The sequence below is a fragment of the Hevea brasiliensis genome, chromosome 5 (assembly GCF_030052815.1).
Source record: "Hevea brasiliensis isolate MT/VB/25A 57/8 chromosome 5, ASM3005281v1, whole genome shotgun sequence".
NCBI classification, from domain to species: Eukaryota; Viridiplantae; Streptophyta; class Magnoliopsida; order Malpighiales; family Euphorbiaceae; genus Hevea; species Hevea brasiliensis.
Window position 1 is genome coordinate 103315352 of NC_079497.1, and position 25413 is coordinate 103340764.

The 25413-nt window shown below is 35.4% G+C and overlaps 1 pseudogene; it reads right to left on the reverse strand.

Annotated features, from left to right (window-relative positions):
* LOC110640154 (protein SLOW WALKER 2-like) overlaps nt 1–12122 on the reverse strand; it is a 35838-nt pseudogene extending 23716 nt beyond the window's left edge.
* Nucleotides 12123–25413: the final 13291 nt, after the last annotated feature.

The window sequence follows — 25413 nt, forward strand, 5'->3', positions numbered from 1 at the left end:
GTATACCCGGTTATTCCAATTAGGACACCGATCGAATACCTCCTGCACTAATCAAGACAGTTGGCTTGACGCCCACAGCCTTCCTCCAACAAGAATCATGGCTATTGAAACTCGTAATCCGCTCCCGCCATCGCTTTTTCATTCTTCGCTTATCACTAACCTGATCATCTTCTCAATGGGAGGCTGGTCAAGGTACCAAGTCAATCCTTTTGTCTCCTCAGACACATGTGACCGATAGTCCGAGGTGTAATAACCGAGAGCAACACTTAATGGACCCTTTCCCCGTTGTCCGCAGTAGTTAGGGTTAACAAGGTTTCAGCAAGGATTGCCAGACGGGTTGATCCCCGCCTTTCTACCGCCCAAAATACCTCATCGCCGCTAGTGATGATCCCCAATGGCCCCGGAACAGGATCGCACCATAGATTCCCAAGGCGAGTGCTACGAAACTCGATCCCATCGCTTTCTTGGAGGCGATGATCTAACCGCTTCTCAAGGTACGCCCAATACCATCCATACGTGTTCCCTTTGATCGCTTTCGACTTTACTTCTTCCGGGAAAACCCAACATGTGTGCCAACCGCTTCTGTGTCCGTTTATGCTCGAGGTGTAAGTAGATCCGCTCGCAAGGAGTATGGGATCCCTAGCAATGCCCGATATTCTTCCATAGTGGGGACCGTGTCAATATCATTGAAAGAGAATACTGCACTTAGGATTCCAAACCGACAACATGGCTTTTAATGCCGGATTTGGACCTTGACTTGCATTAAGGTTGCAATCCTTCCGCATTTTCTTCAAACTGCACTTGACCTGATCGAAGCGACCTCCATTTACTAGACAGCACTCGAGGTTGTTCATTTTGACCTCTATTTCATCCAAATCCAAAGGAAGGTAGCGAGCTAGCGTGCGCTTGAAAGCATCATTTTGGGAGGGTACCGAACATGAGCCGATCTGCACTAAAGTTTAGCATTCAACCTTTTCTCACGATCGACTCGAGGATGCCATGATAAAAATGATGCCTATCCTTTTACTGCACTTCGGTTTGGTGATGCCTCATGGAAGATTCGTTAGTAAGACAAATTAGGTAATTTTGAATCATACTGTTGACAGAGTGACACGCATACATTTATCAAAGTAGGAAAATGTGTAAGTGTTTCAAAGAGAATTCAAGATTACCCTCACAAAATGAACGAAAAGAAATCGAAAGAGAGTAAGGTAAGAGTAAACATGTCCCCTTTGTCCTATAATAGGGAGACTCTCGATACCTGTAAGCGCTACCTATCCGGATGGTTCTATCTTATGAGGCGCTTTACTACGCTTTTCACTATTGTGACGGTTTAGCTCAGATCTAATTTTTCTAATAGCCACAGTTCCCAAATTGCCCCTCATCAGAACAAGAGAGCCCCATTCTACCCCCATGATATTGTCGGGAAAATTCCACGAGTATCACAATGGATAGAACGAGTTTCAATTTGAGCAGAGCCTTCACTGATACTAACGGGTAAAACCCACTGCACCGCTACATGACCCTCCTACTTTCCTAAAAGGGTAAGAAAGCCCTGTTAGGACTATAGTGTGTGAGGACATTGTGTAAGTGTTCGTGTGTGAAGGGACATTTTTACCTCTTCCGATTCAGGGATTTTATTTTTCCATTTTTTCCTTTTTTCCTTTTTCTTTGAAATGAAGAGCAATCAGAGGAGATAGAACAGTAAAACAAAATAGTTAGCAGAATAATAATTAGCATATAAGACATTGCCGAGTGAGCCCTCTAACTATAATTTGATCGCACAAAAATTAAGCCTACTTTTGGACCTCTAGATCAAGTTAGGATACATGCTCCCAATGAGTCGCTAAGTCGTCAGAACGGATTTTGCGGTCGCCGACGATCACTCACCAAGTGGGAAAAGTGAGGAGTCGCCACCTTAGTTTTGAGGGAAACTAAAGAAAACCATTTAGGAGTTAAATTAAAAATGAAACCACTTCAAAACAGAGATTCTAGGTTCTGGTCCATTAATGGGTGGGAAGGTGTTAGGCACCCCACCTCGTCCCTTAACAAGGGTAAGTAGATTTAATTTTGTGTCATTTATAAATTAGTTAGAAGGGCTATAGTGGGAATGTTAATCCTTTTGGTAAAAGGAATGTTTGATTTTTCACTAATTAGGATTACCTGTATACATAAGTAAATGAGACAATTTTTAGTGAGTTGGCGTTTAATTGTTCTGGGTTTTGGGATTATCTTGCATACGGTTGAAATTTGGTGTGAGAATAGGATAAGAACTCTCCTCCTATCTCTTTTTAATATTTATTTGAATAGAGACCTGATAAGAACTCTCCTCCGATCTCTACTGGATTATTTATTAAAATTTAATTGGAGGTCGGGTGAGGGTCCTCCTCCGATCTCTTTTAGGTATTTATTAAAATTTCGAGATGGGAACCGGATAAGAATTCTCCTCCGATCCCTATTTAATAAAATTTTGAGTTGAGACCGGATAAGAACTCTCCTCCGATCTCTTTTAAATTAGAAAGGTGCCTGAAAGGTATTTTTCCGATCTCCGCATTTTGGTGCCCTAAGAACCTAGAGATAAGGATCCCAAGTTTAAAGAGGTTGGGGATAGGACTTATCAATATCCTTCGGCTAGACGGGAAAATGAGACCGATTTACCGACCTCTCATGTATTTATTTTACCAATATTTATTTATGACCAATCTACTCGCTTCTTTTACTTCCATTTTATGGCATCTTTGCCGAATCTGTCGTTATACAAATTTAATAGTTTGACTATCTTCCTTATGTATTATTCAGATTTTCCCTTTAAGAGAGATCTTTAGGTTGCAGTTACCTACGTCTTACCTGACCATTTACACTCTACTAGGAACCAGAAAAGCTTGTATTCAGAAATGACGAAGATTAATAAAAGGCACACTAATCACTAAAGAGATGACCTGAGAATAACATTTCTGGGTTTCTTTGCACGAGATGAACTTGGAGAAAAATCACATACGTAAAAAGGACAGAGAGACTACTAAGAAATGAACGCAAACACTTAATAAAACAATGACGTGAGCTCTTACCGGGAGGAGCTGAATCAGAGGGAATAATTATGGGGTGGCCACTAGAAACAAGACCGATTAGCTCGAGAGTTGATGTTCACCGTGGAACTGGAGGGAGCTTAACTATGATGTGATTAGGTCAAGATAACAACCGAGTGGGATTTGAGCTCCAAATGTATGGGATGAAAATAGAGATGATAAAGAGTTGAAAGTGAAGGCGTGATCGTGATGAACAAGCCGAAATGTAGAGTTCCAGTGTTCAAAATCCTTTTCAAGAAACACTTCAAAAACTAGTTTCAAAAGTCTTTCCAATCAATACTTCAAAGTAGCGTAATAACAAACCAATGAAATTTTCGAGTTCTTCCGCTATAATAATGACCTTTCTTTTTTTCGTCCGCCCTCCCCTTGAACAGCTTTTTCATGTGTATTTATAGGAATCGTGCTCATGAAGGGTCGATTCATTTTGAGGGAGATGGAGGGTCGATTTTGAAGTACATGATCGGATGTTCAGAATTAAAGAGAATCAAAACGAATGGTCGAGATCGCTTCAAAATATTTGTCCTTTTCCTCTTTAATCCGGACGGTCTTGAATCCTTTGTCCGAACGACCGGGGCCGAGAGTGAAAGACGCCGTATTGTCGCCTTCTCTTGATCCAAGGGTTCCGATTCATCCTTACAAGTGAGATCAACGGTGGGGATTGGGATGTACAGGATCACATGACATACCCTCGCACCACAAGATTGCGTGGCGATTCTTAGGCGCGGTGGGGATCTCGTCGCCACGCTTTAACTACCTCTGGCCTCGATTCTCGACGACGGTTATCGGAATTTGTCTTATTCTTTTGTCTTCCGATCCTCCCCTAGCTCCCATTCCGATCTCTCATGTTGATCTCCTATCTCCGATCTCTTTATCCTTGATCACCGATTCGGTCCAAGCATTAATTACATCTCGATTTTCAGGCCCGCTTGCTTTCCGCCAAGATTAAATGCCCATTTTCCCTATATATACCCTCGTTGATAGTGGCATTTCCTTCATTCGATTTTTCTCTTTCTCCTTGTTTCTTGGTTCTAGCTGCTCGGAAAGTTCCGCTACAATCGTGGTTTTGATCCTCTTCCGATGGAATTCCATTTTCCTCGACGGAAAATTTACGATCCAGGTGATAGGATGTTCCTAATTGGCGATGGTGAGAGAACTGAATTTGACCGATCCGTATTGCGGGCTTCGGTTGTACCGATCTCGAGTTGCTCAACTGAGTTCATTCGGCTTCTCATCACATTGAGTGTTCCGACAGCGGATGAAGCATCCGGTCGGCAATATCCTTGGGATCAGTTATAAACTGATCCTTAGAACACCTGGGAGTATCCTTGGGATAAGTTATAAACTGATCCTTAGATCTCCTGGGAGTATCCTTGGGATAAGTTATAAACTGATCCTTAGATCAGCCTCTTCAGATAGGATTTTTCACCGGTCTCTAGAGATCGTCCAAATGATGTAATTTTTCAATGTAATCAGATCTCTAGAGATCGGCCACATGATGTAGCTAGACCTTTATTGTAATCCGATCCCTAGAGATCGCCCAAATGATGTAATCCGATCTTTTGAGAATAAAGACTTTATTTTGTCGGTTATCATCTTATTTTGCATTGATTATTTTCCGATCTCTACTGTGTTTATCCGATCTGGTTCTTTACCTGAATGACACTTAACTGATCCTTTATTCAAAATATTTAACTTATTATGCCGATCTCCAATTAACTGATCTCTGATCATTCGGATATTTGAGAAAAGTGTCGTAATGTACCGCCGAGTCTCACCAATTGATGCGCCGCCTAGAACCTCGCGAGCATTAAATGCTCGGACTAGTATAAATAGGGGAGGGTTAGCCAGTTGTTTTCTCATTCCATTTTCAATCCCCTGCTCACAACTTCGAAGTTCTCTCATTTTCTCCAGTTTCTCCGACACCGATTAGACTCTGGTAAGGGTTTTAATCTTCTTTTTAGTTTAAGTTCTTTGTTTTTTTTCTTGAAAATGAGCGGTGCCGAAGGTCAGAGAGCGGCGAGCCCTCCTTCCATTGAGTTCTCTTGGTCATCGTCTGATGAAGAAGAGGCAACGCAAGCGCGCAACCTGGACCCCTTAGGGTCCCCGCCTGTGCCTGGCCTGTCGTACCATTAAGGCGTATGCGCCTCTTCTTCAAGGAGAGAGACCCTTCCTATAGACGAGCTTCCATCGTTCTTCTGAACTGATCTGCAATCGCTTGTTCAAGAATACAACATTTGTCCCGATTCATATGAGCCGATCATGCCATGGCGATCTTCGTGTCGATCATTCTTTTGAAGAGGATGACATGGTCATGGTGTACGAAGAACTTAAAGGCCTGGCCCGAGGTTCCCTCTAGCCGATTTCTATAAGGAGGTCCTAAAATTTCACCGAATATCCATTGTTCAAATCCACCCCAACTCGTGGCGGATCTTGGTTGCTTTCCGAGGTCTATGCCGAGCTAAGGGAATCGCACCTCTGACTAAAGTGTTCGCCAAGCCGCACCTGGCTAACTCACCGAAAGGACGATGACCATCGGTTCTTTCAGCGGCCAATCGCGGGCTCTTTTCCGATCGCCTCGTCTCTTAAGAACTGGAAGAATCGCTTCTTCATTGTGAGGAGCAAAGATCCGAGCCGCTTTGAGGACTTCCAGCACTGGTGGTACGTGGACCCTTGCTTCCAACCATATTACCCTCGAGCGAAGAGGAAAGTTTGATAGTGATGGATCTCAAGAGTGAGGCTGCCACTAAAAAGTATTCTTGTTTGGATTCGGTGATCGCCGAGCCGCACCATTGGACTGCTTCAAAGCCACTGCCAAGACTGCGAACTTCAGCTCTCTAACCTCGGCATCGGTATTTTCTATATCTCAATTCTCAAGACCTTAGTGATATCACTAACCTTATCTTTGTGCAGTATGGCGGGTGGTGAGGGTTCAAGGAAACGGAAGAAGGAGAGAGATCTCGGAAGATAAAGGAGATAAAGCGTTGAACGACTCCAAACGCCCGGCCACGAACTCGGGAGATACAAAGTGATCCTCCCAACCTTCGGTCCGCCGACCACTGGCTACCCGATCTCCTCCTAGATCGGAGGAGCACCTCCGACTCTCGCAGCTTGTTCCAAGCAGGAAGGGGGCCTTCTCAAGCTTCGAGGACCTCTTCTCGGGCGCTCAAGCATCGATCGCTTGAGGAATAACCGACTGTCAAGGAGAACTCGATTTCGCCAAAGTCCCGGGTCTACCATCTTCTTTCAGAGGATCGGGACAGCTATCCTGCATGGCCTTGATGACATATTGACTCGGACCATGAGCTTAAACGTGGAGTGTCCGTGAACCGCACCATGATCCGAAAGGATTCAGCGCTGGGTAAGGAGATCGAAGAAGAACCAGAAGTGGATTCCTCCGATCCGAACTCTCATCGGCTCGGGATTATATATCTCGTGTCGAGGGACGGCAAAGCTCCATGAAGACCGGTTGGCGAACAGAACCGTATTTCGGACGAGAGGGACCGCGCTCTTAAGGAAGTCCAGCGCTCCACGCCAATGCATCCTCTCGTGTCGCTCAACTTATAGAGGAACTCGAGGCGAAGGATAAGGAGCTTAAGGAGAGGGATGAGGAGATGGTGACGGAATAGCCGAGGCCTATGTGAAGGCTCACAAGGATCTCTTGGCCGCACTCCGTGAGCGTTACCCGTAAGAAGACTTTTCTTGGATGGACGACTGCACCGGGGCGATGGTGAAGATAGTGAGGATGAAGCCGAGGGTGAGAGGGAGAGAGGAGTGATCCAAATGTAGATCAGTGGGGTGATCCCCACCAATAACTTGTACAAATTATGACATGAAATGAAATGCCTTTTGTTCAATGAATGATTGTGATCGGAAAATTTTAAACCATTATTTGTCCGAGTATTTGATTGTATGAGCACAAAGAAACAAAAACTAAATGTGATTATTAATCTAAGTATGAGAGATCGGAAAGCACTTTGAACATGAGATCGGTAGGGAAGAAATGTGAATGTAACTTGACCCAAAATTTAACTCGAACACTTAAGATCGGAATCGAACCAAAACTTTAGCTCTTAAACTTTCGGAAAGGAGGTCGGCAATAAAAGCGGTAGGAAAAGATCTAGTGCTAGTTCACTCCATTTATCAACAGGATCGGAATATTCTTGATGTGTCCTAAATCCGCAACGGGTTTGAAGGATCGGTAAATGATTTGAGAGATCGGCTGAGTTTCAAGGGATGCGTAGGACTTATCATTGATTCACGTCTTTGCGAGGAGAGGTCGGAAATGTGACCGCCTACCAAAGAGGGATCGGAAACGTGATTAGCTACTCCGAGGAAACTTAGCACCGGGGATCGGTTTCAAAGTATTTTGGGGATCGGCCAAAATATGGTGTCGACAATACCTTCAAAGTTCAAAATTTTAGTTACAATGCAGGAAAGGGACACAGATGTCTCACAGATGTATATATATCATTATCATGTACTCTGAACTAAATGTAACAGAATATAAATGTTTAAATGAAATGAACCAAGTAATGCAAACTTCTTGTCAAATTCAGAACAAGAACAGATAATGTATGCCATTAGCAATTAATCAATGGGAGAAAATGAAAAGGCCTACCTCTGCTTCAAGCAATCCTCCCAATACCAGAAAAGTAGAAGAGAATAACCATCTTTTGTCTCAGGAAGACTATTTACTGGCCGCTGCAAAAGGGTCTTCAGCTTGCGATCAGGCAATAAACTGGCATAGGATATAATCAGTATGCCATTAAATCACATAACCCATAAATATATAATGTAAAATAACTACAAGCATAGAGCCACTGAGTATTATGATTTATGATAAAACATTGTATCCAACAAAATCCCTAACTAAGAAGGAACACCTCACTTATTATATTTTGCAGCTATGTCAGATCATATATCAAGATAAAAAACGAAAAAGGCATTTCTACTTCTCATACTCAAAGAATGACCTTTAAATCATGAGAAAACACAAGAGACAACATCAATAGTGCAAAGAAGAACAACGATTGAATTATTGAAAGTATCCAAAGATATTTCACGAGGTCACATGCATTTAAGTGGTTAGCATCCAAAACACATAAGATAGAAGTAAGAGAGAAATAGATGGTAAGAGTAGTAGAATAGATGACAACCTTGAGACAAAAAGTTCTTTTAATGCTTCAAATCCCGTAAGAGCATGGCGCTTTCCCACTTTTGATGTTACCATTCCTGCAACAAATATTCATTTCAATCAGGACATGGATAAAACTAAAGAATATGTATCCTGCATTCATCAATATTTTTTAATACACTATCCTCGTCAACAATAATAACTCAACTCAACTCATCTAAACTTTTATCTCAAAAATTTTGGGTCGGCTATATGGATTCGCTTCCTCCACTCTAAAAGATTTTGGGTTAAATCCTAATAAATGTGTAATGCCTTTATGTCATGTTGTCCTACTCTCCTCCAAGTCAATTTAAGTCTACCCCTTTTTTTCTATCCTCTAACCTAATGTGCTCTACTTGTCTAACTAGAGCCTCCGTATGTCTACGCTTCACATGACCAAACCACCTCAATCTCCCTTCTCTCAACTTATCTTCAATTGGCACCACTCCTACCTTTTCTCTAATACTCTCATTACGGACTTTATCTAGTCTAGTATGGCCACTCATCCACCTTAACATTCTCATCTCTGCAACTCTTAACTTAGACGCATACGACTCTTTCAGTGCCCAACACTCACTACTATATAACATAGCTACTACCATATAACATAGCTGGTCGTATGGCTGTACGGTAAAATTTTCCTTTCAACTTATTGGGAATCGTACGATTACATAAAACTCCCATGGCACGTCTCCACTTCAACCATCTAGCTTTAATCCTATGACTAACATCCTCCTCATATCCCCCATCTACTTGAAGGACTGAGCCTAGATATTTAAAGTGATTACTTTGGGACAGTACCACTCCATTCAAACTAACTCCTTCCCTATCACCAATTTGGCCTTCACTAAACTTGCAATGCATGTATTCTGTTTTCGTTCTACTTAACTTAAAACCCTTTGACTCTAGAGTACTTCTCCAAAGCTCTAGCTTTCTATTGACTCTTTCTTGTGTCTCATCTATCATAACAATATCATCCGCAAACATCATACACCAAGGAATACTCTCTTGTATATGTTTCGTCAATTCATCTAAAACTAATGTAAAAATGTAAGGGCTTATGGCTGATCCTTGGTGTAATCCAATTGAGATCGAAAAATCTCTTGTGTACCCTCCCACTGTGCGCACAATAGTAATTGCTCCTTCATACATATCTTTCAACACTTGTATGTACCTAATAGATACCCTCTTTTATTCTAACATATTCCACAAGACATCTCTTGGAACACTATCATAAGCCTTCTCCAAATCAATAAAAACCATGTGTAGATCTTTCTTCACATCTCTATATTTCTTCATCAAGCTTCTAATGAGAAAAATCGCTTCCATAGTTGAACGACCGAGCATGAAACCAAGTTGATTGAGAGAGATAGAAGTATCATGACGTAGTCGATGCTCTACAACTCTCTCCCACAACTTCATAGTATGGCTCATGAGTTTAATTCCCCTATAGTTTGAGCAACTCTGTATGTCTTCCTTATTTTTAAAACTAGGTACTAAAACACTCCTCCTCCATTCATCAGGCATTTTCTTTGAGTTTAGAATCTTATTAAATAATTTAGTTAACCAAGCCACTCCCATATCTCCCAAACACTTCCACACTTCAATTGGTATTTCATCGGGTCCACAGGCTTTACCCACTTTCATTCTCTTAAGTGCTTCCTTTACTTCTAAAGATCTAATCCTTCTAGTATAATTCACATTCTTTTCTATTGGTCTATAATCTATATTCACGCTATTACCATTTTGACTATTATTAAAGAAATCATTAAAATAATTTCTTCATCTTTCTTTAATGTCCTCATCTTTCACCAATACTGGCAACCAATAAAAACTTCAACATAAAAGTAATATTTGAGAGATCATAGAATAAAATAATAAATTCAATCCCTTCCAATCCAAAACCACCACCACCACCACCCCCGCCCCAAAATTAAAAAAAAAAAATGGGGGTAAACACCTTTTATGTATTGGAGGTGTCCAATCCACTTCCCCTCCATTAAGAAAAAAAAATCTCCCAGACAGGGTAACTAGGTTGCACTGCACTCCCTTCTAGTCTTTTCCTACTCAATACCATCCATTCACACTATTAAGGACCAATCAAGAAATTCATGGACAAAATAGCATCTAGCATAAGTATGGGGCCTCATATAAGATGATATATGAATAGTAGTTTAACAGCACTTTCTCCTACAAATTTTTCAGGTAAGCATTCACTGAAGGCTAGCCATACAGGCTAACAAGTAGGAAATCCATGCTTAGGCAAAATAAAATGAGCAAACTAGCCCATAATAGACAGATTAAAAATCAGGGAATCAGCATTGTAGCGCCTTTGGCATCATTATATATATCAAGGAGCAAAAGATACAAAAGTTTTAATCAAACCTCTTTGTCACAAAAGAAGATGGATATGCTACCATATTTATATTCAAGAAGCTTGTATGTGGCCTCGTATGAGATGATATATGAATAGTAGTTGTACTAAACAAGGTTATCAATCACTTAGCAACAATCTAAACAGCAGAACTCAGTTCCAGAGCTTTAGTAACATCATTCTTTTGCCAAATAGGCCTATAGAGAATCCATGAGCTATTAATTTTTTCTAAGAATCTTTCATCCATCAATGTCACCTATTCTTTTTCTCTCGGAAATCTTCAATATAACCAATAAGGTACCTCAAAATTTTAAAACACTCAATTGCCTTGATTCATCATTTCTGTAGTTTCGATGCCAAACTGAAGGGAGCAACTTCCACCATAATCGAAACACATAATTTATGATTGACAGGATCATTTACTCATTAGTTAAATGGCTAAAATCCATCAATGCTAAGTAAACTAATCTTCAATTATGAAATAATTACTAAAGCTTCAACCCATTAACCATAGGTTATGTTTTCTACACAATGCATCAGCTAAAATATTCAATACAAACAATTTCAAATTAAAATTAGTTAAACAAACATCCAAACTTAAATGCACCAAAAACAATGACATTCATTTACCTAAAAGTGCATCAAGTGACCTCAAATTTGCAATGGGATTATCCCCAATAAGTACAGAAAAAGCAGACACCTTATCAGCAGCTGTGCCAGACCTCTGAGTAGTTACCAGCATCTTAATATCTGCACTCTGCCCTCTACTTTGCTCATAATCTTGCGCATATTGCCACATAAGCCTTTCTCCTAACTCTTTCTTCTTCTCCACCACACCCTTCCACTCCTCCACACCCATCTTCAACTCCAACTTGCTCTTCCCTTCACCCAACACTTTCTTCTCAAACTCCATTCCATCCTCATGCCACACACCTAATGCACTAGCCTTCACTAAAGGGAGCTTTGGGAGGTTCTTGTACTTGTCAAATGCTCTTGTACTGTTGTTGCTTTTGTTATTGTCATCAAGTGATAAACTGGAGGCTTTGGTACTGGTTTTTGCTTGGGTTTTTGGTCAAAATGTGATCTTATCTCATTATTGTGAGACTGGCTATCCTTGTTTTTGAAATCCCTGGCCTTCTTCGAGCTTTTATCTAATTGGGTTTTGGGAGAGCTTTCACTGTCGTTACTAGTGTTGATGAGGGTTTTATCGAGTTGGGTTTTTTTTCTTTGAGGACTTTGGTTTCTTCAAAGGCCCTGATTTTCGAAAATCGGCATCATTGAAACCAGAGGATGAAAAAGGGAGAAAAGAAGAGAGGCCGAGTGAGGGAGCAAAAGAGGCCACCTCAGATTTCAAGAGCTCCATGTCATTTTTCTGCGTGGTTTTGTCGTTTGAGGGCTTTGAAGGTTTTGATATAGACGTTGTTGTTGCTACATACGGCCAGAGAGGTATCAAGGCTGAGTAGGATTTTAGCTTCAGAATGGCAATTCCTCAAAAGGGAACGAAGACAAAACAATACATGTCGTTTGTATTAAAAACCATTGTCGTTAGCCTTTTCCTTTTTCTTTCAGTGAATTGAGAAAATTTAGAACGTACGTAAGGATTTTGAAGAAAATTTATTAAATCAAGATATAATTTAACAAATCTTTAATCCAAATGGATTTTTGTTTATATGTGAAACCTTTTTTTTTTATTTTACAGTCTGAATTATATTTTCGGCGCCAAGGTGATCTTAGTGATGTATGTTGCTCATGTGCAAATGAAGTATTCAATGAGGTGAGCATGTCGCAAGTTTGTATTGATTGTTTACAAATAACAACAATTTTAATAGAGGAATGATTCACTTTGGCCTGGAGTAACCAGAAGACAAAGTGGCTTGCAAGGCTTTTAGAAGCCTTATAACGGTCGGGAATGCTTGCAACACTTGGGAAGTGCAACAAGGGACTTTACCAACCTTAGAAGAGGTGGATGAATCTTGCAAAATCTTAAAAAGCTTAACAAGAGTCTTCATTGACTTTAGGAGTAAGAGGATCTTACAAAACTTTTGAAAACACTATAAGGGTCTTTGCTAACTTTTTGAAGTTAGGAATAAGAAAGAAGATAAGAGACTAAAGATTCCTGTGTTGTATGTCTACGACGAATTGATTAAAACAATTGTCAACCCGTTTGTAGGCTTTAACTTTACATGTGTATTAGGTACAAGTCCTCTACAAAGTCTACCTCTATCAAAAATGATGATCTATACTACAGTAACAACAAGGATGGAGCATAGGAGCTCATCTCTAAGTTAAGTACAATTCGTCTTAGTTTGCTAAAAGTCTAGATTCGGTTTATCATAAACTCAAAACACAAACATGTGAGACTCTTATATTTAATATGTGGATCCTATTATGTGTTGTAGATCTATGATGGATTGGATATAGGTAAAAAAAATTTAAAAGGCAAAATGCCTAATAGAGTGGTAATGGTTTGTCATTGCGAATGATCAATATAGAGGAAGGAAGTTTGTGGCATATTGGCTAATAATGTGGTGAAAGTGACTCCCAAACATGCATAACATTTGATAAATGCTTCTTTCAGACATTTTAAACATTTTATTTTAAGATATTTATTGGGTGATTGATCTCTCATATATGTCCTTGTTTAATATTATCGTGACCTTAACCCTATTACCTAAAAAGCAAACAAAAGAAAATCAATATAATAAGTTTAATTTTGTGTGGCCACTAAGATTTCTCATTTCTATGATGGTTGTATAGTATGCCTATTGTTGATTGGTCTTATAATGCTAATACCTTCTGCTCGAATTTTGGTTTGCCTCTTCTTATCTCTAAATGCTCTGTATTATTATCGGTGGATCTCTAAATGGAGGAATGAGTATGTTTTTAGAGGCACTAATCCTTTGATTAATGTTAAGAAAGCGATCTTTCAATCCCAAGTTCATACTAACCACTTGGCTTGGCATTCAAATGAGGAATACTAGTAGAACAATTATTTTAGTGGCATGGCAGCCTGCTAAGGAAAGTTGGGTTAAGCTTAACACTAATGGTTCTTCCAAAGGGAATCCAAGTCATGGAGGTGGAGACGGGCTTATTAGGGATTGTCGAGGTATATGGGTTACTGGTTTATTAGTAAGACTCGGAGTGTGCAATTCTATCCAAGCTAAGCTCCATGCCCCTCTTAATGGTCTTCACATGGCTTGGGAGCTAGAATTTCAGAAGCTAGAAGTGGAGTTAGACTCCAAGACTACTCTAGATATTCTTTTAGATGAGAAGCGTTGTCTAATCTTCAATTTGTTAATCTTATCTCTCAATGTAAGGAGTTGCTTCATCGCCTATGACAGGTGTGACTGGGTAAGTGGTTAACAGATTTGCGAATCTAGCAGTGGGAGCGGACATTAGTTTTCATCTTCTTTCTCTGCTAAGGAAGCCATGAACCTTCTTCATTGGGACTTGCAAGGAGTGACTTCTCCCAAAGTTGTTTTGATGTCTTAAGTAGTTTGTTTGTTTGTTGTGGGTCTCCCCTCCTTTGTATCAAAAAAAAAATTAATTTGGTTCTAAATGGGTGAATGACTAACCAATATTTAGACATTTATAATACATATTTCAAGAGAGAAAATTTTGCAGCAGTAGCTTTTGCAATGGATTCTTGAAGCTAACTAGAAAGAAGTATTTGAGATATAGAGAGGGAATTATGCAAATACCAATTTTTTTGAGAAAATTACTATTTAGTTGATACATTTAATGAAACTAACAATTTGGTTCATATATTTTGAAAATACACTATTGAGTCCATGCATTTTGCTTACATTAAACTCTTTATTTTCTCCATCAAATTTTCTATTAGTCAGTGGATTATATCAGTTAAATTACTATTTAGTTCCTCTATTATGGTGAAAATAATTAATTAGTCTATGTATTTTAAAAAAATATTATTATTTAGTCTCTTTATTTTAGTGAAATTAATTAGTTAATCAATGTATCTTGAAAATAATATTTTGAAAAACATATTCCTCGATAAAAATGAAAATTTGTTATGCGGAGACTGAATATGAATTTCAATTTTTTTAATTGTTCGAGTATTTTCATTTAATTTCTTATGCATCTTTTTTGTCTTTTCTCTATTCAGAACAAATTTTCTAAATTATCACTTTAATCACTTGAATAAAGGAAAATTAGTTGATGTTTCTGCACAAACTACTTGTACTATTTTCTATCAAAAGATGAAAAACAGAGAAATAATAAGGAGGAAAAGGGTATGAGTGCAGGAGAGAAGAAATATGGGGAGAAAGAAATAAGGGAGAGAGAGTCGAGACAATGTGGGTGTTAAAAAAATGATATAACTAAAGAGTTAACGAACTAAATTATAGGGACTAAATAGTAGTATTTTTTAAAATACATAAACCAACTAATTAGTTTCATAAAATAGAGGGGCTAAAAATATTGACATTAAAATATATTAACTAATAAAAAGTTTAATGGAGGGATAAAACAGTTCAATAGAGTAACTAAATAGTGTATTTTTTTGAAATTGAAAGACTAAATAATTAGTTTTATTAAAAATATAAGGATTAAATAGTAATTTATTTTTGTTTTAAGGATATGTAAATAATAATTAATATTCGGTAAATGAGATTATATTATTAGATAAGATGTGTGGAATATTTTTAGGTACATATCAATACTATGTTCGTCAACATGTTATGTTTGGTATGACGTAATCAAAGTTGTAATATAATTATGATTATATTACATATTTGATTATGTTATTTGGTAATATAAAAAAATTTGATGTAATGAAATGATAATTACATAATATAATCAATTATATTTTAAATAGCATAGTGATCATTAAATGTAAAAATGAATGTAATCATGATTACTTATTTTAATATTTTTTTTATTTATTATTAACACTACCATCATCACCATTATTTAGCTATCACTGTTATTACTACCATTACCCCTACCTTATCATCATTGCTACCATTATCATAACCACAACCACTACCACCACCATTGTCACTACCATCGCCATCACCACCATCATCACTTGACTATTGCTATCACTACTTAGCTACTGTCACCTCTACCACAACCACTACTTCACCTTGCTACCACCACCACCTAACCACTGCCACTATCATCGCCATCACCACCATCATCACTTGACTATCGCTATCACTACTTAGCTACTACCACCTCTACCACAACCACTACTTCACCTTGCTACCACCACCACCTAACCACTGCCACTATCATCGCCATCACCACCATCATCACTTGACTATCGCTATCACTACTTAGCTACTACCACCTCTACCACAACCACTACTTCACCTTGCTACCACCACCACCTAACCACTGCTGTCGCCACCATCACCACCACTATCACTCGACTACCAATCATTACAATAATTACCACTTATTATTAAAACTATAAATAAATTAAATATTAAAATAAAAATTATAATTACATTACATCACTTTTATATTTTTTTAGGCAACTAAACATAACAATGTAATGATAATTACATTACATTACAATTTTGATTGTGTTACATAATTGATTACGTTGTAAAACTTTACACTCTACCAATTGTAGTTGGGAGAAAAGAAAATAAGAGAGGAAAATAAAAAAGAAAGTTCTATATCTATCTTTCATTTTATTGTTTGTATGAAAGGAAAATAAAAAGTAAAGAAATGAAAATAATTTTATTTTATTTTATTTGGAAAGTTAAAAAAAATGAGGGGAAAGGAAACATTAAGTTAAAAATATTATCCTTTTATTTTATTCTCTAAGGTCTTCACCAACCCTAAAGGAGGTTGATGAATCTCGCAAAACCTTAAAAAGCTTGGTGAGTTGGAGGCCAGAGAATCTTACAATACTTTAAAAAATTTGTTGGACTTGGGTGTCTTAACCCATATTTTGATAATAATAAATAATTAGTGTGATACTAATTATATTAGAAGTATTTGTGATGAGTTTGCAGGCCCCAAATTCAAAATTATCAAATTGCTTCAAATCAAAGTTAAAGAAGAGCAAGATAGAAAAGCAAACCTTTGTAAGATCCTATAATGTAATTTTTTTTTTATTAAATTTTTTGCTTTGTTAATCCCATCTTATTAATTGCAAAGGCTAAAATTTTAGAGAGAAAAAGAGTAAAAGCACTTTAGAAATCAATAAATTCTCAAATAGAAGGTTGTTGTAACTTTCTTCATATCACAAATACTTTATATTTATAGTTTTGGCATAAATATGATTGTTGGGGGTGCATTAGATAGAAAAATAGTCGTTCGACCACTTAAAAAACATATTCAAACAACTTTTAGAAACCTAGGTTCGGCTGTCGAAATTCATTCTACAAAAATATCATTTTTCAAAAACAAACTTCAGCTGCCTAAGTCCCCTAGTTCAGCTACTGAAGTCCCTTCTGTTCAATTTTTCTGAAAACTTAAAAAATACATCACTTATGACCCTGAAATCATATTTTCAATTTGTTTAAAGCGTTGGACAGCTAATTCAATATATTTTTCAACTAAAACACTTTCCAAAATTAATTTGACATTTTTGAAAAAAATATAAAATTTATTTAATTCCCCCTTATTCAAGAACTAGGTGAAAATTACGTTAAACCAGATTTTCTTAGTAATACCTAGACTTAAACTAACACAATTAATGAAATAGGATTAACAACGCATAAAAATTAATAAAAAAATTACGTTGTAGGATCCCATAAAGGTTTGCTTCTCTATTTTGCTCTTCTTTAATCTTGATTTGAAGTAATTTGACAATTTTGAATTTGGGGTCTACAAATTCATCACAAATACTTCCAATATAATTAATAGTACACTAATTATTTATTATTATCAAAACATAGGTTGAGACACCTAGGTCAACAATCTCTCCCTTTTTGATAATGACAAACAATTAGTGGATGAGAAAAACATGAAGCACAAGTGTAGTGTGTAAGTTTTAAAAAAAAAATTTCTCCCATTAATGTACTCCCCATTTTAAAAACAATTGATGCCTCAATAGACAAAATAATGAGAGCACATAAGAGAGGTTTTGACTCAATAAATGCAAAGATGCCATGAGTCATAAATGAATGATAGTGCTATAAACAATTTCTAATAGATACAATTGTCATCCACAATATATTTCCTCCTTTTGGCATCATCAAAAGGGAAGGAAAGCATAATTATCAAAACATAATTATTTTCTATTCAATCATAAAGAATCAATTTTCATTTATTCACATAATACAAATGCATTTATCTAAACATCAAATTTGTTGGTAGGCATACCATAAACCTAAATGCAATGTACCACTCAAATACTTAAGAATGCATCTTACGACCTGCAAATAAGACTCTTTAAGATAAGATGGAAAACATGCATACAAATATACAAAAAATATAATACCCGGTCTACTAGCTGTGAGGTATAAAAAAACTTTCGATCATAGCTCTATAAAGCTTTTTTATCAACTATCTTTCATTTTTATCCTTGTCAAGCTTAGTGTTTATTCTCATTAGAGCTCTACTTGGCTTGCTATTCCCCATCTCAAACCTCTTGATCAACTCTTTAGTGTTCTTGACTTGGCTGATGAAGATGTCATCCTTAGCTTGCTTGATTTGAAGTCCAAGGAAGAATTTGAGTTCTCCTATCATGGTCATCTCAAACTCACTCTTCATGGTGTTAGAAAACCCTTCACACAAACACTTATTAGTAGCACCAAATTTAATATCATCAATATATATTTCCATTATAAGGATGTCATTTTCATGATTTTTGACAAAAAAAGTTGTGTCAACCTTTCCTTTTAAAAAACTATTTTTTAAAAGAAAATTATTAAGTCTTTCATACCAAGCTCTAGGAGCTTATTTCAAACTATACAAGGCTTAATTAATTTATAAACATGATTTGGAAACTCATAATTTTGAAAATCAGGAGGTTGTTCAACATACACCTCATCATCAATAAAACCATTTAGAAAAGCATTCTTCACATCCATTTGAAAGAGTTTAAAATTCATATCTGATGGATATACATGCAAGATTCTAATGGCCTCTAATCTAGCTACAGGGGGAAAAGTCTCATCATAATCAATGTCCTCTTCTTGGTTATAGCCTTTGGCTATTAACCCAACTTTTTTCATAGTTATGTTGCCATCTTCATCTAGCTTATTTCTAAACACCCATTTGGTATTTATGGATGAATGGTTCTTAGGCCTAGGAACTAAGGTCCAAACCTTATTCCTTTCAAAATGGTTGAGTTCTTCTTGCATAACGAACACCCAACCTTCATCCTTAATGGCCTCATTTATAAACTTAGGTTCTATTTGTGAAATGAATGCAAGATTATTACAAATATTTCTAAAAGAGGATCTAGTTGTTACCCATTTTGATGTTTCACCAATGATTTAGTCCTTGGGATGATCCTTCTTGAGGGTTCAATCCTTGGGCAAGTCTTGTTGAACTCTTTGATATGGAACTATTTGACCTTGTTGCCCTTGGAGGTCAGCCTCATCATCTCCCAAAGCCTTCAAGGGATCTTCCTTAAGTTGATCTTAATCTCTACTAGATTGAGGATCTTCAAGGGTTAACTCATCAAGGTTACCTACAACATCATCATCACAAGAAACATCCTTTCTAGGACCACAGGGATTAACTTCATCAAATACAACATGCATTAACTTTTCAACAAGTAAGGTTCTTTTATTGAATACTCTATATGCTTTACTAGATATAGAGTACCCCAAGAAAATACCATCATTGATTTTGGAGCCAAATTTATCCAAATTATTCTTAGTATTTAGAATAAAACATTTACAATCAAATGCTCTAAAATAGCCTACTATAGGTTTCTCGTCATTCCACAACTCATATGGGTTTTCTTTAAAATAGGTTTAATCAAAACTCTATTTGAAATATAACAAGCCATATTGATGGCTTTCATCCAAAAATAAATAGGCAAATTATGTTCATTTAATATAGTCCTCCTCATATCTATAAGAGTTTTATTTTTTCTTTCAAAAATACTATGTTGTTGGGGAGTCCTAGGAGATGAAAATTTGAGAGTGATCCCTAGCGAGTCACAATATTTTTCAAATCTTTCGTTTTTAAATTCTCTACCATGATCATTCCTAATTGAAGAAATTTGAAAACATTTTTCATTTTAAACCTTTTTTAAAAACCTTTCAACAACATCAAAACATTTATCCTTATGAGCAAGGAATGCAACCCAAGTATACTTAGAGTAGTCATCAATTGTGACAAATGCATAATGTGTGCCATCTAAGCTAACTACCCTAGTTGGACCAAGCAAATCCATATGGAATAATTGAAGGGGTTTAGAAGTAGATACCTTGTGAATTGACTTGAATGAACTCTTGACTTGTTTAGCCATTTAGGATGCATCACACACTTTGTCTTTTTGGAACTTGATCTTTGGAAGCCCTTCAATAAGTTCATCCTTGTTCAAGTTTGCAAGAAACTCCATGCTAGCATGTGCAAGCCTTCTATGCCAAGTCCAAAAGTTATCACTAATAGACATAAAACACTTGACATCTTTGTTGGACATAACATGTAAATCAATGACATAGATATTCTCAAATCAAACAACTATTATTATAAGAAGCATATCCAACCTTAGCAACTGTATAAACAATGTGAAGACATAGAAACATATGGCAATGTATGATAGTCATAAGAACATTGCATATAAGGCAAACTCAGAAAGTCCATTTCCAAAATAAGGCATCACAAGGGCAACTCAACCTAATAAACTCATTATCATAAGATATTAATATGGAAAATAGAATATTTATATATCAAATATGTCAAAAATAGGATTTTAACAAAGCATTTTAATAGCTAAGCAATGCTAAACAAGACATACGATGTGCAAGGTGTAAAAGAACAATTAAAGTGCAAAGTAGAAAAAACAACATGAGTTCAGTGGATATAAGAGTTTGAGGACATTTGAAAAAATTAGCAGAGAATTTTTTCCTAAAGGAAATTTGAGACTTAAGGTGCTAACCCTGGTGTTTAATAAGATCACATGCATAAATTCAAGAGAAGCAAAATGTCAGTGTAAATATAATTAGGTTTCAAACATAATTGAATACAAGCCTAACATTATGTTCATAGAATCATAGAAGGAAGTAAACTAAGAAAGATTTGTAAAAGCTAGAGTAGGTACACTACTAAAAGCATTATCACTGAACTAGTGTAGCAAATAAAAAGAAACAAAGTTAGGTATACTTTTAAAAGTTTTAAAAAATAGAAGTCATAAAACCAGTTACAATGGCAACTACTAGCATCAGTATCATGCTAAAAACCAAAGAGAAAGGATAATAACATTAAAAAAAAATTCAGCAGTAAGAATATATATATCATATAATATTTAACAACCCATACATTGTACACAACAGCGAGATTTCTTTATAACACTATATTCAACCAAATAACCAAAAGCAACATCAATATTATGTATAGCAGAAATCATGAAACAAAACAAAAGATTAAGATAGGGTGACTTACCATAACCCAAAACTCTAAGTAACTAGCAAATATCATAATAAAGTATATGCAATAAGCATAAATACGAAGTTTAAAACAAGAAATTTTAATAGAATAATGAAAAAGATTAGAAAATACCTAAAGAAGAATGAAACCCTAAAAAGTCAAATTTAGCTTCCAAAACCAGCTACTTTTGATGAATTCAAGTTTGGAAAAATGAAAAATTGATGCGTTTTGGAGAAAAATTATATGAAAGAGTGATGAAGAGAGCGTGTTAGGAGAGAATAAGGAGAGAAAAATGAGAGAGGGAAAGTTGAAGTGTTGAGGAAAGAGGTTTTGGGCCTTTTTAAAATCAAGGTTCGACAACTAGAAGAATGATATTCAACTGCCGTAGCCAAGACTGCTTGAAAACAAAACAAAAATTTGAATTTCGGTGCCGGACCCAAGAGTTTCAGCTACTGCTCTTGGTTCTGCTCAATTTTTTTCACAGCTGCTTCTATTTGAAAATTTAAAACCTTTAAAACTTTCAACTACCAAAGAACAAAGTTTCGGCTACCGAACTTGGTTCTGCCAGAAAAATTAAAAGCGTACTTCTAAAGCAAAAAAAAAAAAGTTTAAAAACCCTTTTGAATAATTAAACACCTTAAATCACAAAAACTTTTAAGGACATTGAAAAAAAAAACCTAAAACCTTAAAAATTTTAAGAAAATTGTTTAAATAAAACAAGTATGGGAAGAGTGTCAAGAGAGCACATATAACAAGAATAAAACATATAAGTATTAAAAACAAGACAATCTTAAGCATTATGGCTATTAAGCATACCCAACTCTCTCTCAATAAAATTAAACCTTTCTTCACATAAGGGTTTAATAAAAATGTCAGCCAGTTGGTTGTGTGTATTAACAAACTCAAGAATAACATCACAATTTTCCACATGATCACGTATGAAATGACATTTGATGTCAATATTCTTGGTTCTAGAATGTTGTATATGGTTCTTGGTCAAGTTAATTGCACTTGTATTATCACATTTAATAGGAATGTGATCAAGAGACACTTTGAAGTCTCTTAATTATTGCTTAATCTAAAGAATTTGGCTACAACAAAGACCCACAGACACATATTCGACTTTAGCAGTGAAAAGTGCAATCAAGCTTTGTTTCTTACTACACCAAGAAACTAAAGAATGTCCTAGGAGTTAACAAGTACTTGAAGTAGTCTTCCTATCAAGAATACTTCCATCAAAGTCGGTATCTTAGTAGGAATACAAATCAAATGATGCATTTCTAGAACTTGAGCCTTTGCAATTAATTTCTTAAGAGCTTGTTTTGAGCTGTAATTTTATTGTGTTCTGAGATTGAAAGTGAGGTTGTTGAGTGTATTCATTGTATCAAGAGTGTGTTAGAGCATTAGGTTGCTTTTGTGAGATAAGGGTCTATAAAAGAGCAAGGGTTTGCTCTTGAGGTTATTACTTTTTACCCAAAGAAGAAATATAGTGGAGTTAACTCTTAAGAAGGGCCTTGAGGAGAGGACGTAGGCTTGGGATAGCCGAACCTCAATAAATTCTTATGTCTTTCTTCTTTCTCTCTTCCTTGCACTTTCTCTTAAAAAATCCCTCTTAACCTTTAAAATTTTAATTAGTACCCTATTCACCCCCCTCCCTCTTGGGTTGCTTAAGGGATGACAAAAACTATATGGGTTTTTACTAACCTTTAAAAGTTAGTAATAAGGTGATCTCTGGGAAAGGAAAAAGATAAAAAAAAACTAAGGATTCTTGTGTTGTATGTATGGGATGAATTGATTAGAACAAGTATTAGCCCTTTTATAGGCTTTAACTTTACAAGTATTTTGAGTATAAGTCCTATACAAAGTCTAACTTGATAAATTAGAGAGAGAGAGAGAGAGAGAGAAAGAGAGAGAGAATAAAAAATAGGAAACAAAGGGAGGCATGGGAGATCTCTCTCTTTCTCTCCTAATTTTTTTTATTAACTATCGAAATTTTCGTGTTTTTAGCATTTAGGGTTTAAACTTTTTTATTACAATTTAAGGATATGTACTTTCAACATTTTACTCTTAGGTGAGAAAATAAAAAGGCATAAAAATTACTAACGTGATTCTAACATGGCATTGATGTAAACAAGGAAGTTTCATCTCTAAATTGCAATGAAACTTAGTTCCAACCCTGAAGTGCATGAAAGTCCAGGGTATTGTGTGAAAGAGATGCATGAGTTTGGGAATCGATTAACTTTGCATGGATGTGTACTCTCTCTCTCTCTCTCTCTCTCTCTCTCTCTCTCTATATATATATATATATATATATATAAGGGCACAAGGCATAGAGTTTCGATACGGCATAATTACAAGAGTTTATGATAAGGACTACTTAGAATACAAGATAATAACAAATTGTTATTTATGTGATAAGGACGATCAATTATGTCTATCATGCTCTTGGCCCTTTATTAATTAGCTAAGCATTTTCACATTCTTTGGTACTACTTTTATCATATTATTGAGTCATTGATATGGATGTCCAATGCTAGTTTATCTATTTTCCCTTTCATTTGAAAATTTTATTATTGTTTGGAATCCATTTATTTCTCTCTTAAATTATGAATTTGGAATTCTTGATATACTCTATAAGCAAATTGCATGAATTATAGAAATTAGATTTTCATTTCTATCAATTGAATTATAAATTCTATAAGCAGATCTTATCTTCTATATATGTGCACATAGAACATCAAAGGAAAAAGGCCTATTTATGCCCATAAAGTTAAGTCAAATAGTCATGTAAATCCTTAAAGTGTTTCAGGGTTTAATTAAGCCCTTCAACTTTTAAAAAATATCAAATAAGTCTTTCAAATTTTAAAAATAGATCAAACAAGTCCTTTAACTTCTAAAAATAAATAAAAAAATATTGAACTATAATTTGCCTCTAATGTAAATCCAACTATAGCCGTACACGAAGATCTTCTAGTGCATTAGGATGCTGCAAATTAGATATGCATGATTACTGATGAAAACCTGTGCAATAGAAGATCTTCATGCACGGGCTGGATTTATATTATAGACAAATTATAATTTATTTTTTATCTATTTTTAAAAGTTAAACGGTTTATTTGTCCATAAAATAGTAGAAGGGCTTGCGTGATATTTTTTAAAATGAACTTATTTGATCTTTTTTAAAAGTTAAAGGGTTTAATTAGACCCCAACACATTTCAAGGACTTATATAACTATTGGCCTATACTTTAAGGGCTAATATAGGCCTTTGGCCAACATCAAATGTAGAATACTTAGCTCTTTCAACTACAAATGTCTTCCCCGTCTCCATAATATCCTTACTCAAGTAGGGCAGTCAAATTAAAGAATTGAAATTATATATAATTATATGTATAATAATAAAAATTATAAAATTCATCCAATCATCAATCAAATTTTACACTTGTAGTTTTGTATTCTTTTATGATAATTAATTAATAAAGATAAATGTATGAATGGGATAATTAATGAACTGATCAAATTACTATTGTAATTTTTTATTTTACAAAAAATAATAATTAATAAATTAAAATTTTAATCTTATTGTAAATCCTATTTTGAAAAATATTTATAGGTATCCTAACTTATAAACAATTTTATTAATATAAATAATACTATGTAATATAAAAACTTAATATTTAAAAAAATTCTCATTTTTACAGTTATAGCTTTTTCTTTTTTTTACAATTTTAGCTTGGTTTAAAATTTTTTTTTAACCCATAATCAAAATTGATTTAAATAAGCTAATATGACATAATTTTAACTGTTAGTTTCTTTTCCCGTTAATTGACCTATATTAATTTTGACTATCAATTTTTGTAAATTTTCACCGCTTACTAAAAATAATAAATATTTAAAATAAGTTAAATTTTTCAAAAAACAAAGATTTGGCTATTATAGCAAAAAAAGTTTGAAAAATTAAAAATTTTTTTGTTATCAATACTAATTTAAATATTTTTTAAAACAATTATGAACAATAAAAAAAAATTGGAGGAAAAAGTATTTTATCTAATAAGATGGATATTTCAAGTCTTACTTGGGCAAAATAAAGGATATTATTGATAAATATAATTTATCATTCTAATTTAAAATAAACGATCAAATTTCTAAAATCAATAACTTTAAATATCATAAATGATGTAACATCCTCACTTTAGCTAGTTCGTACAATCTACTGTTTCGGTGATCAATGTCGGTCCCGACAGCTAGAAT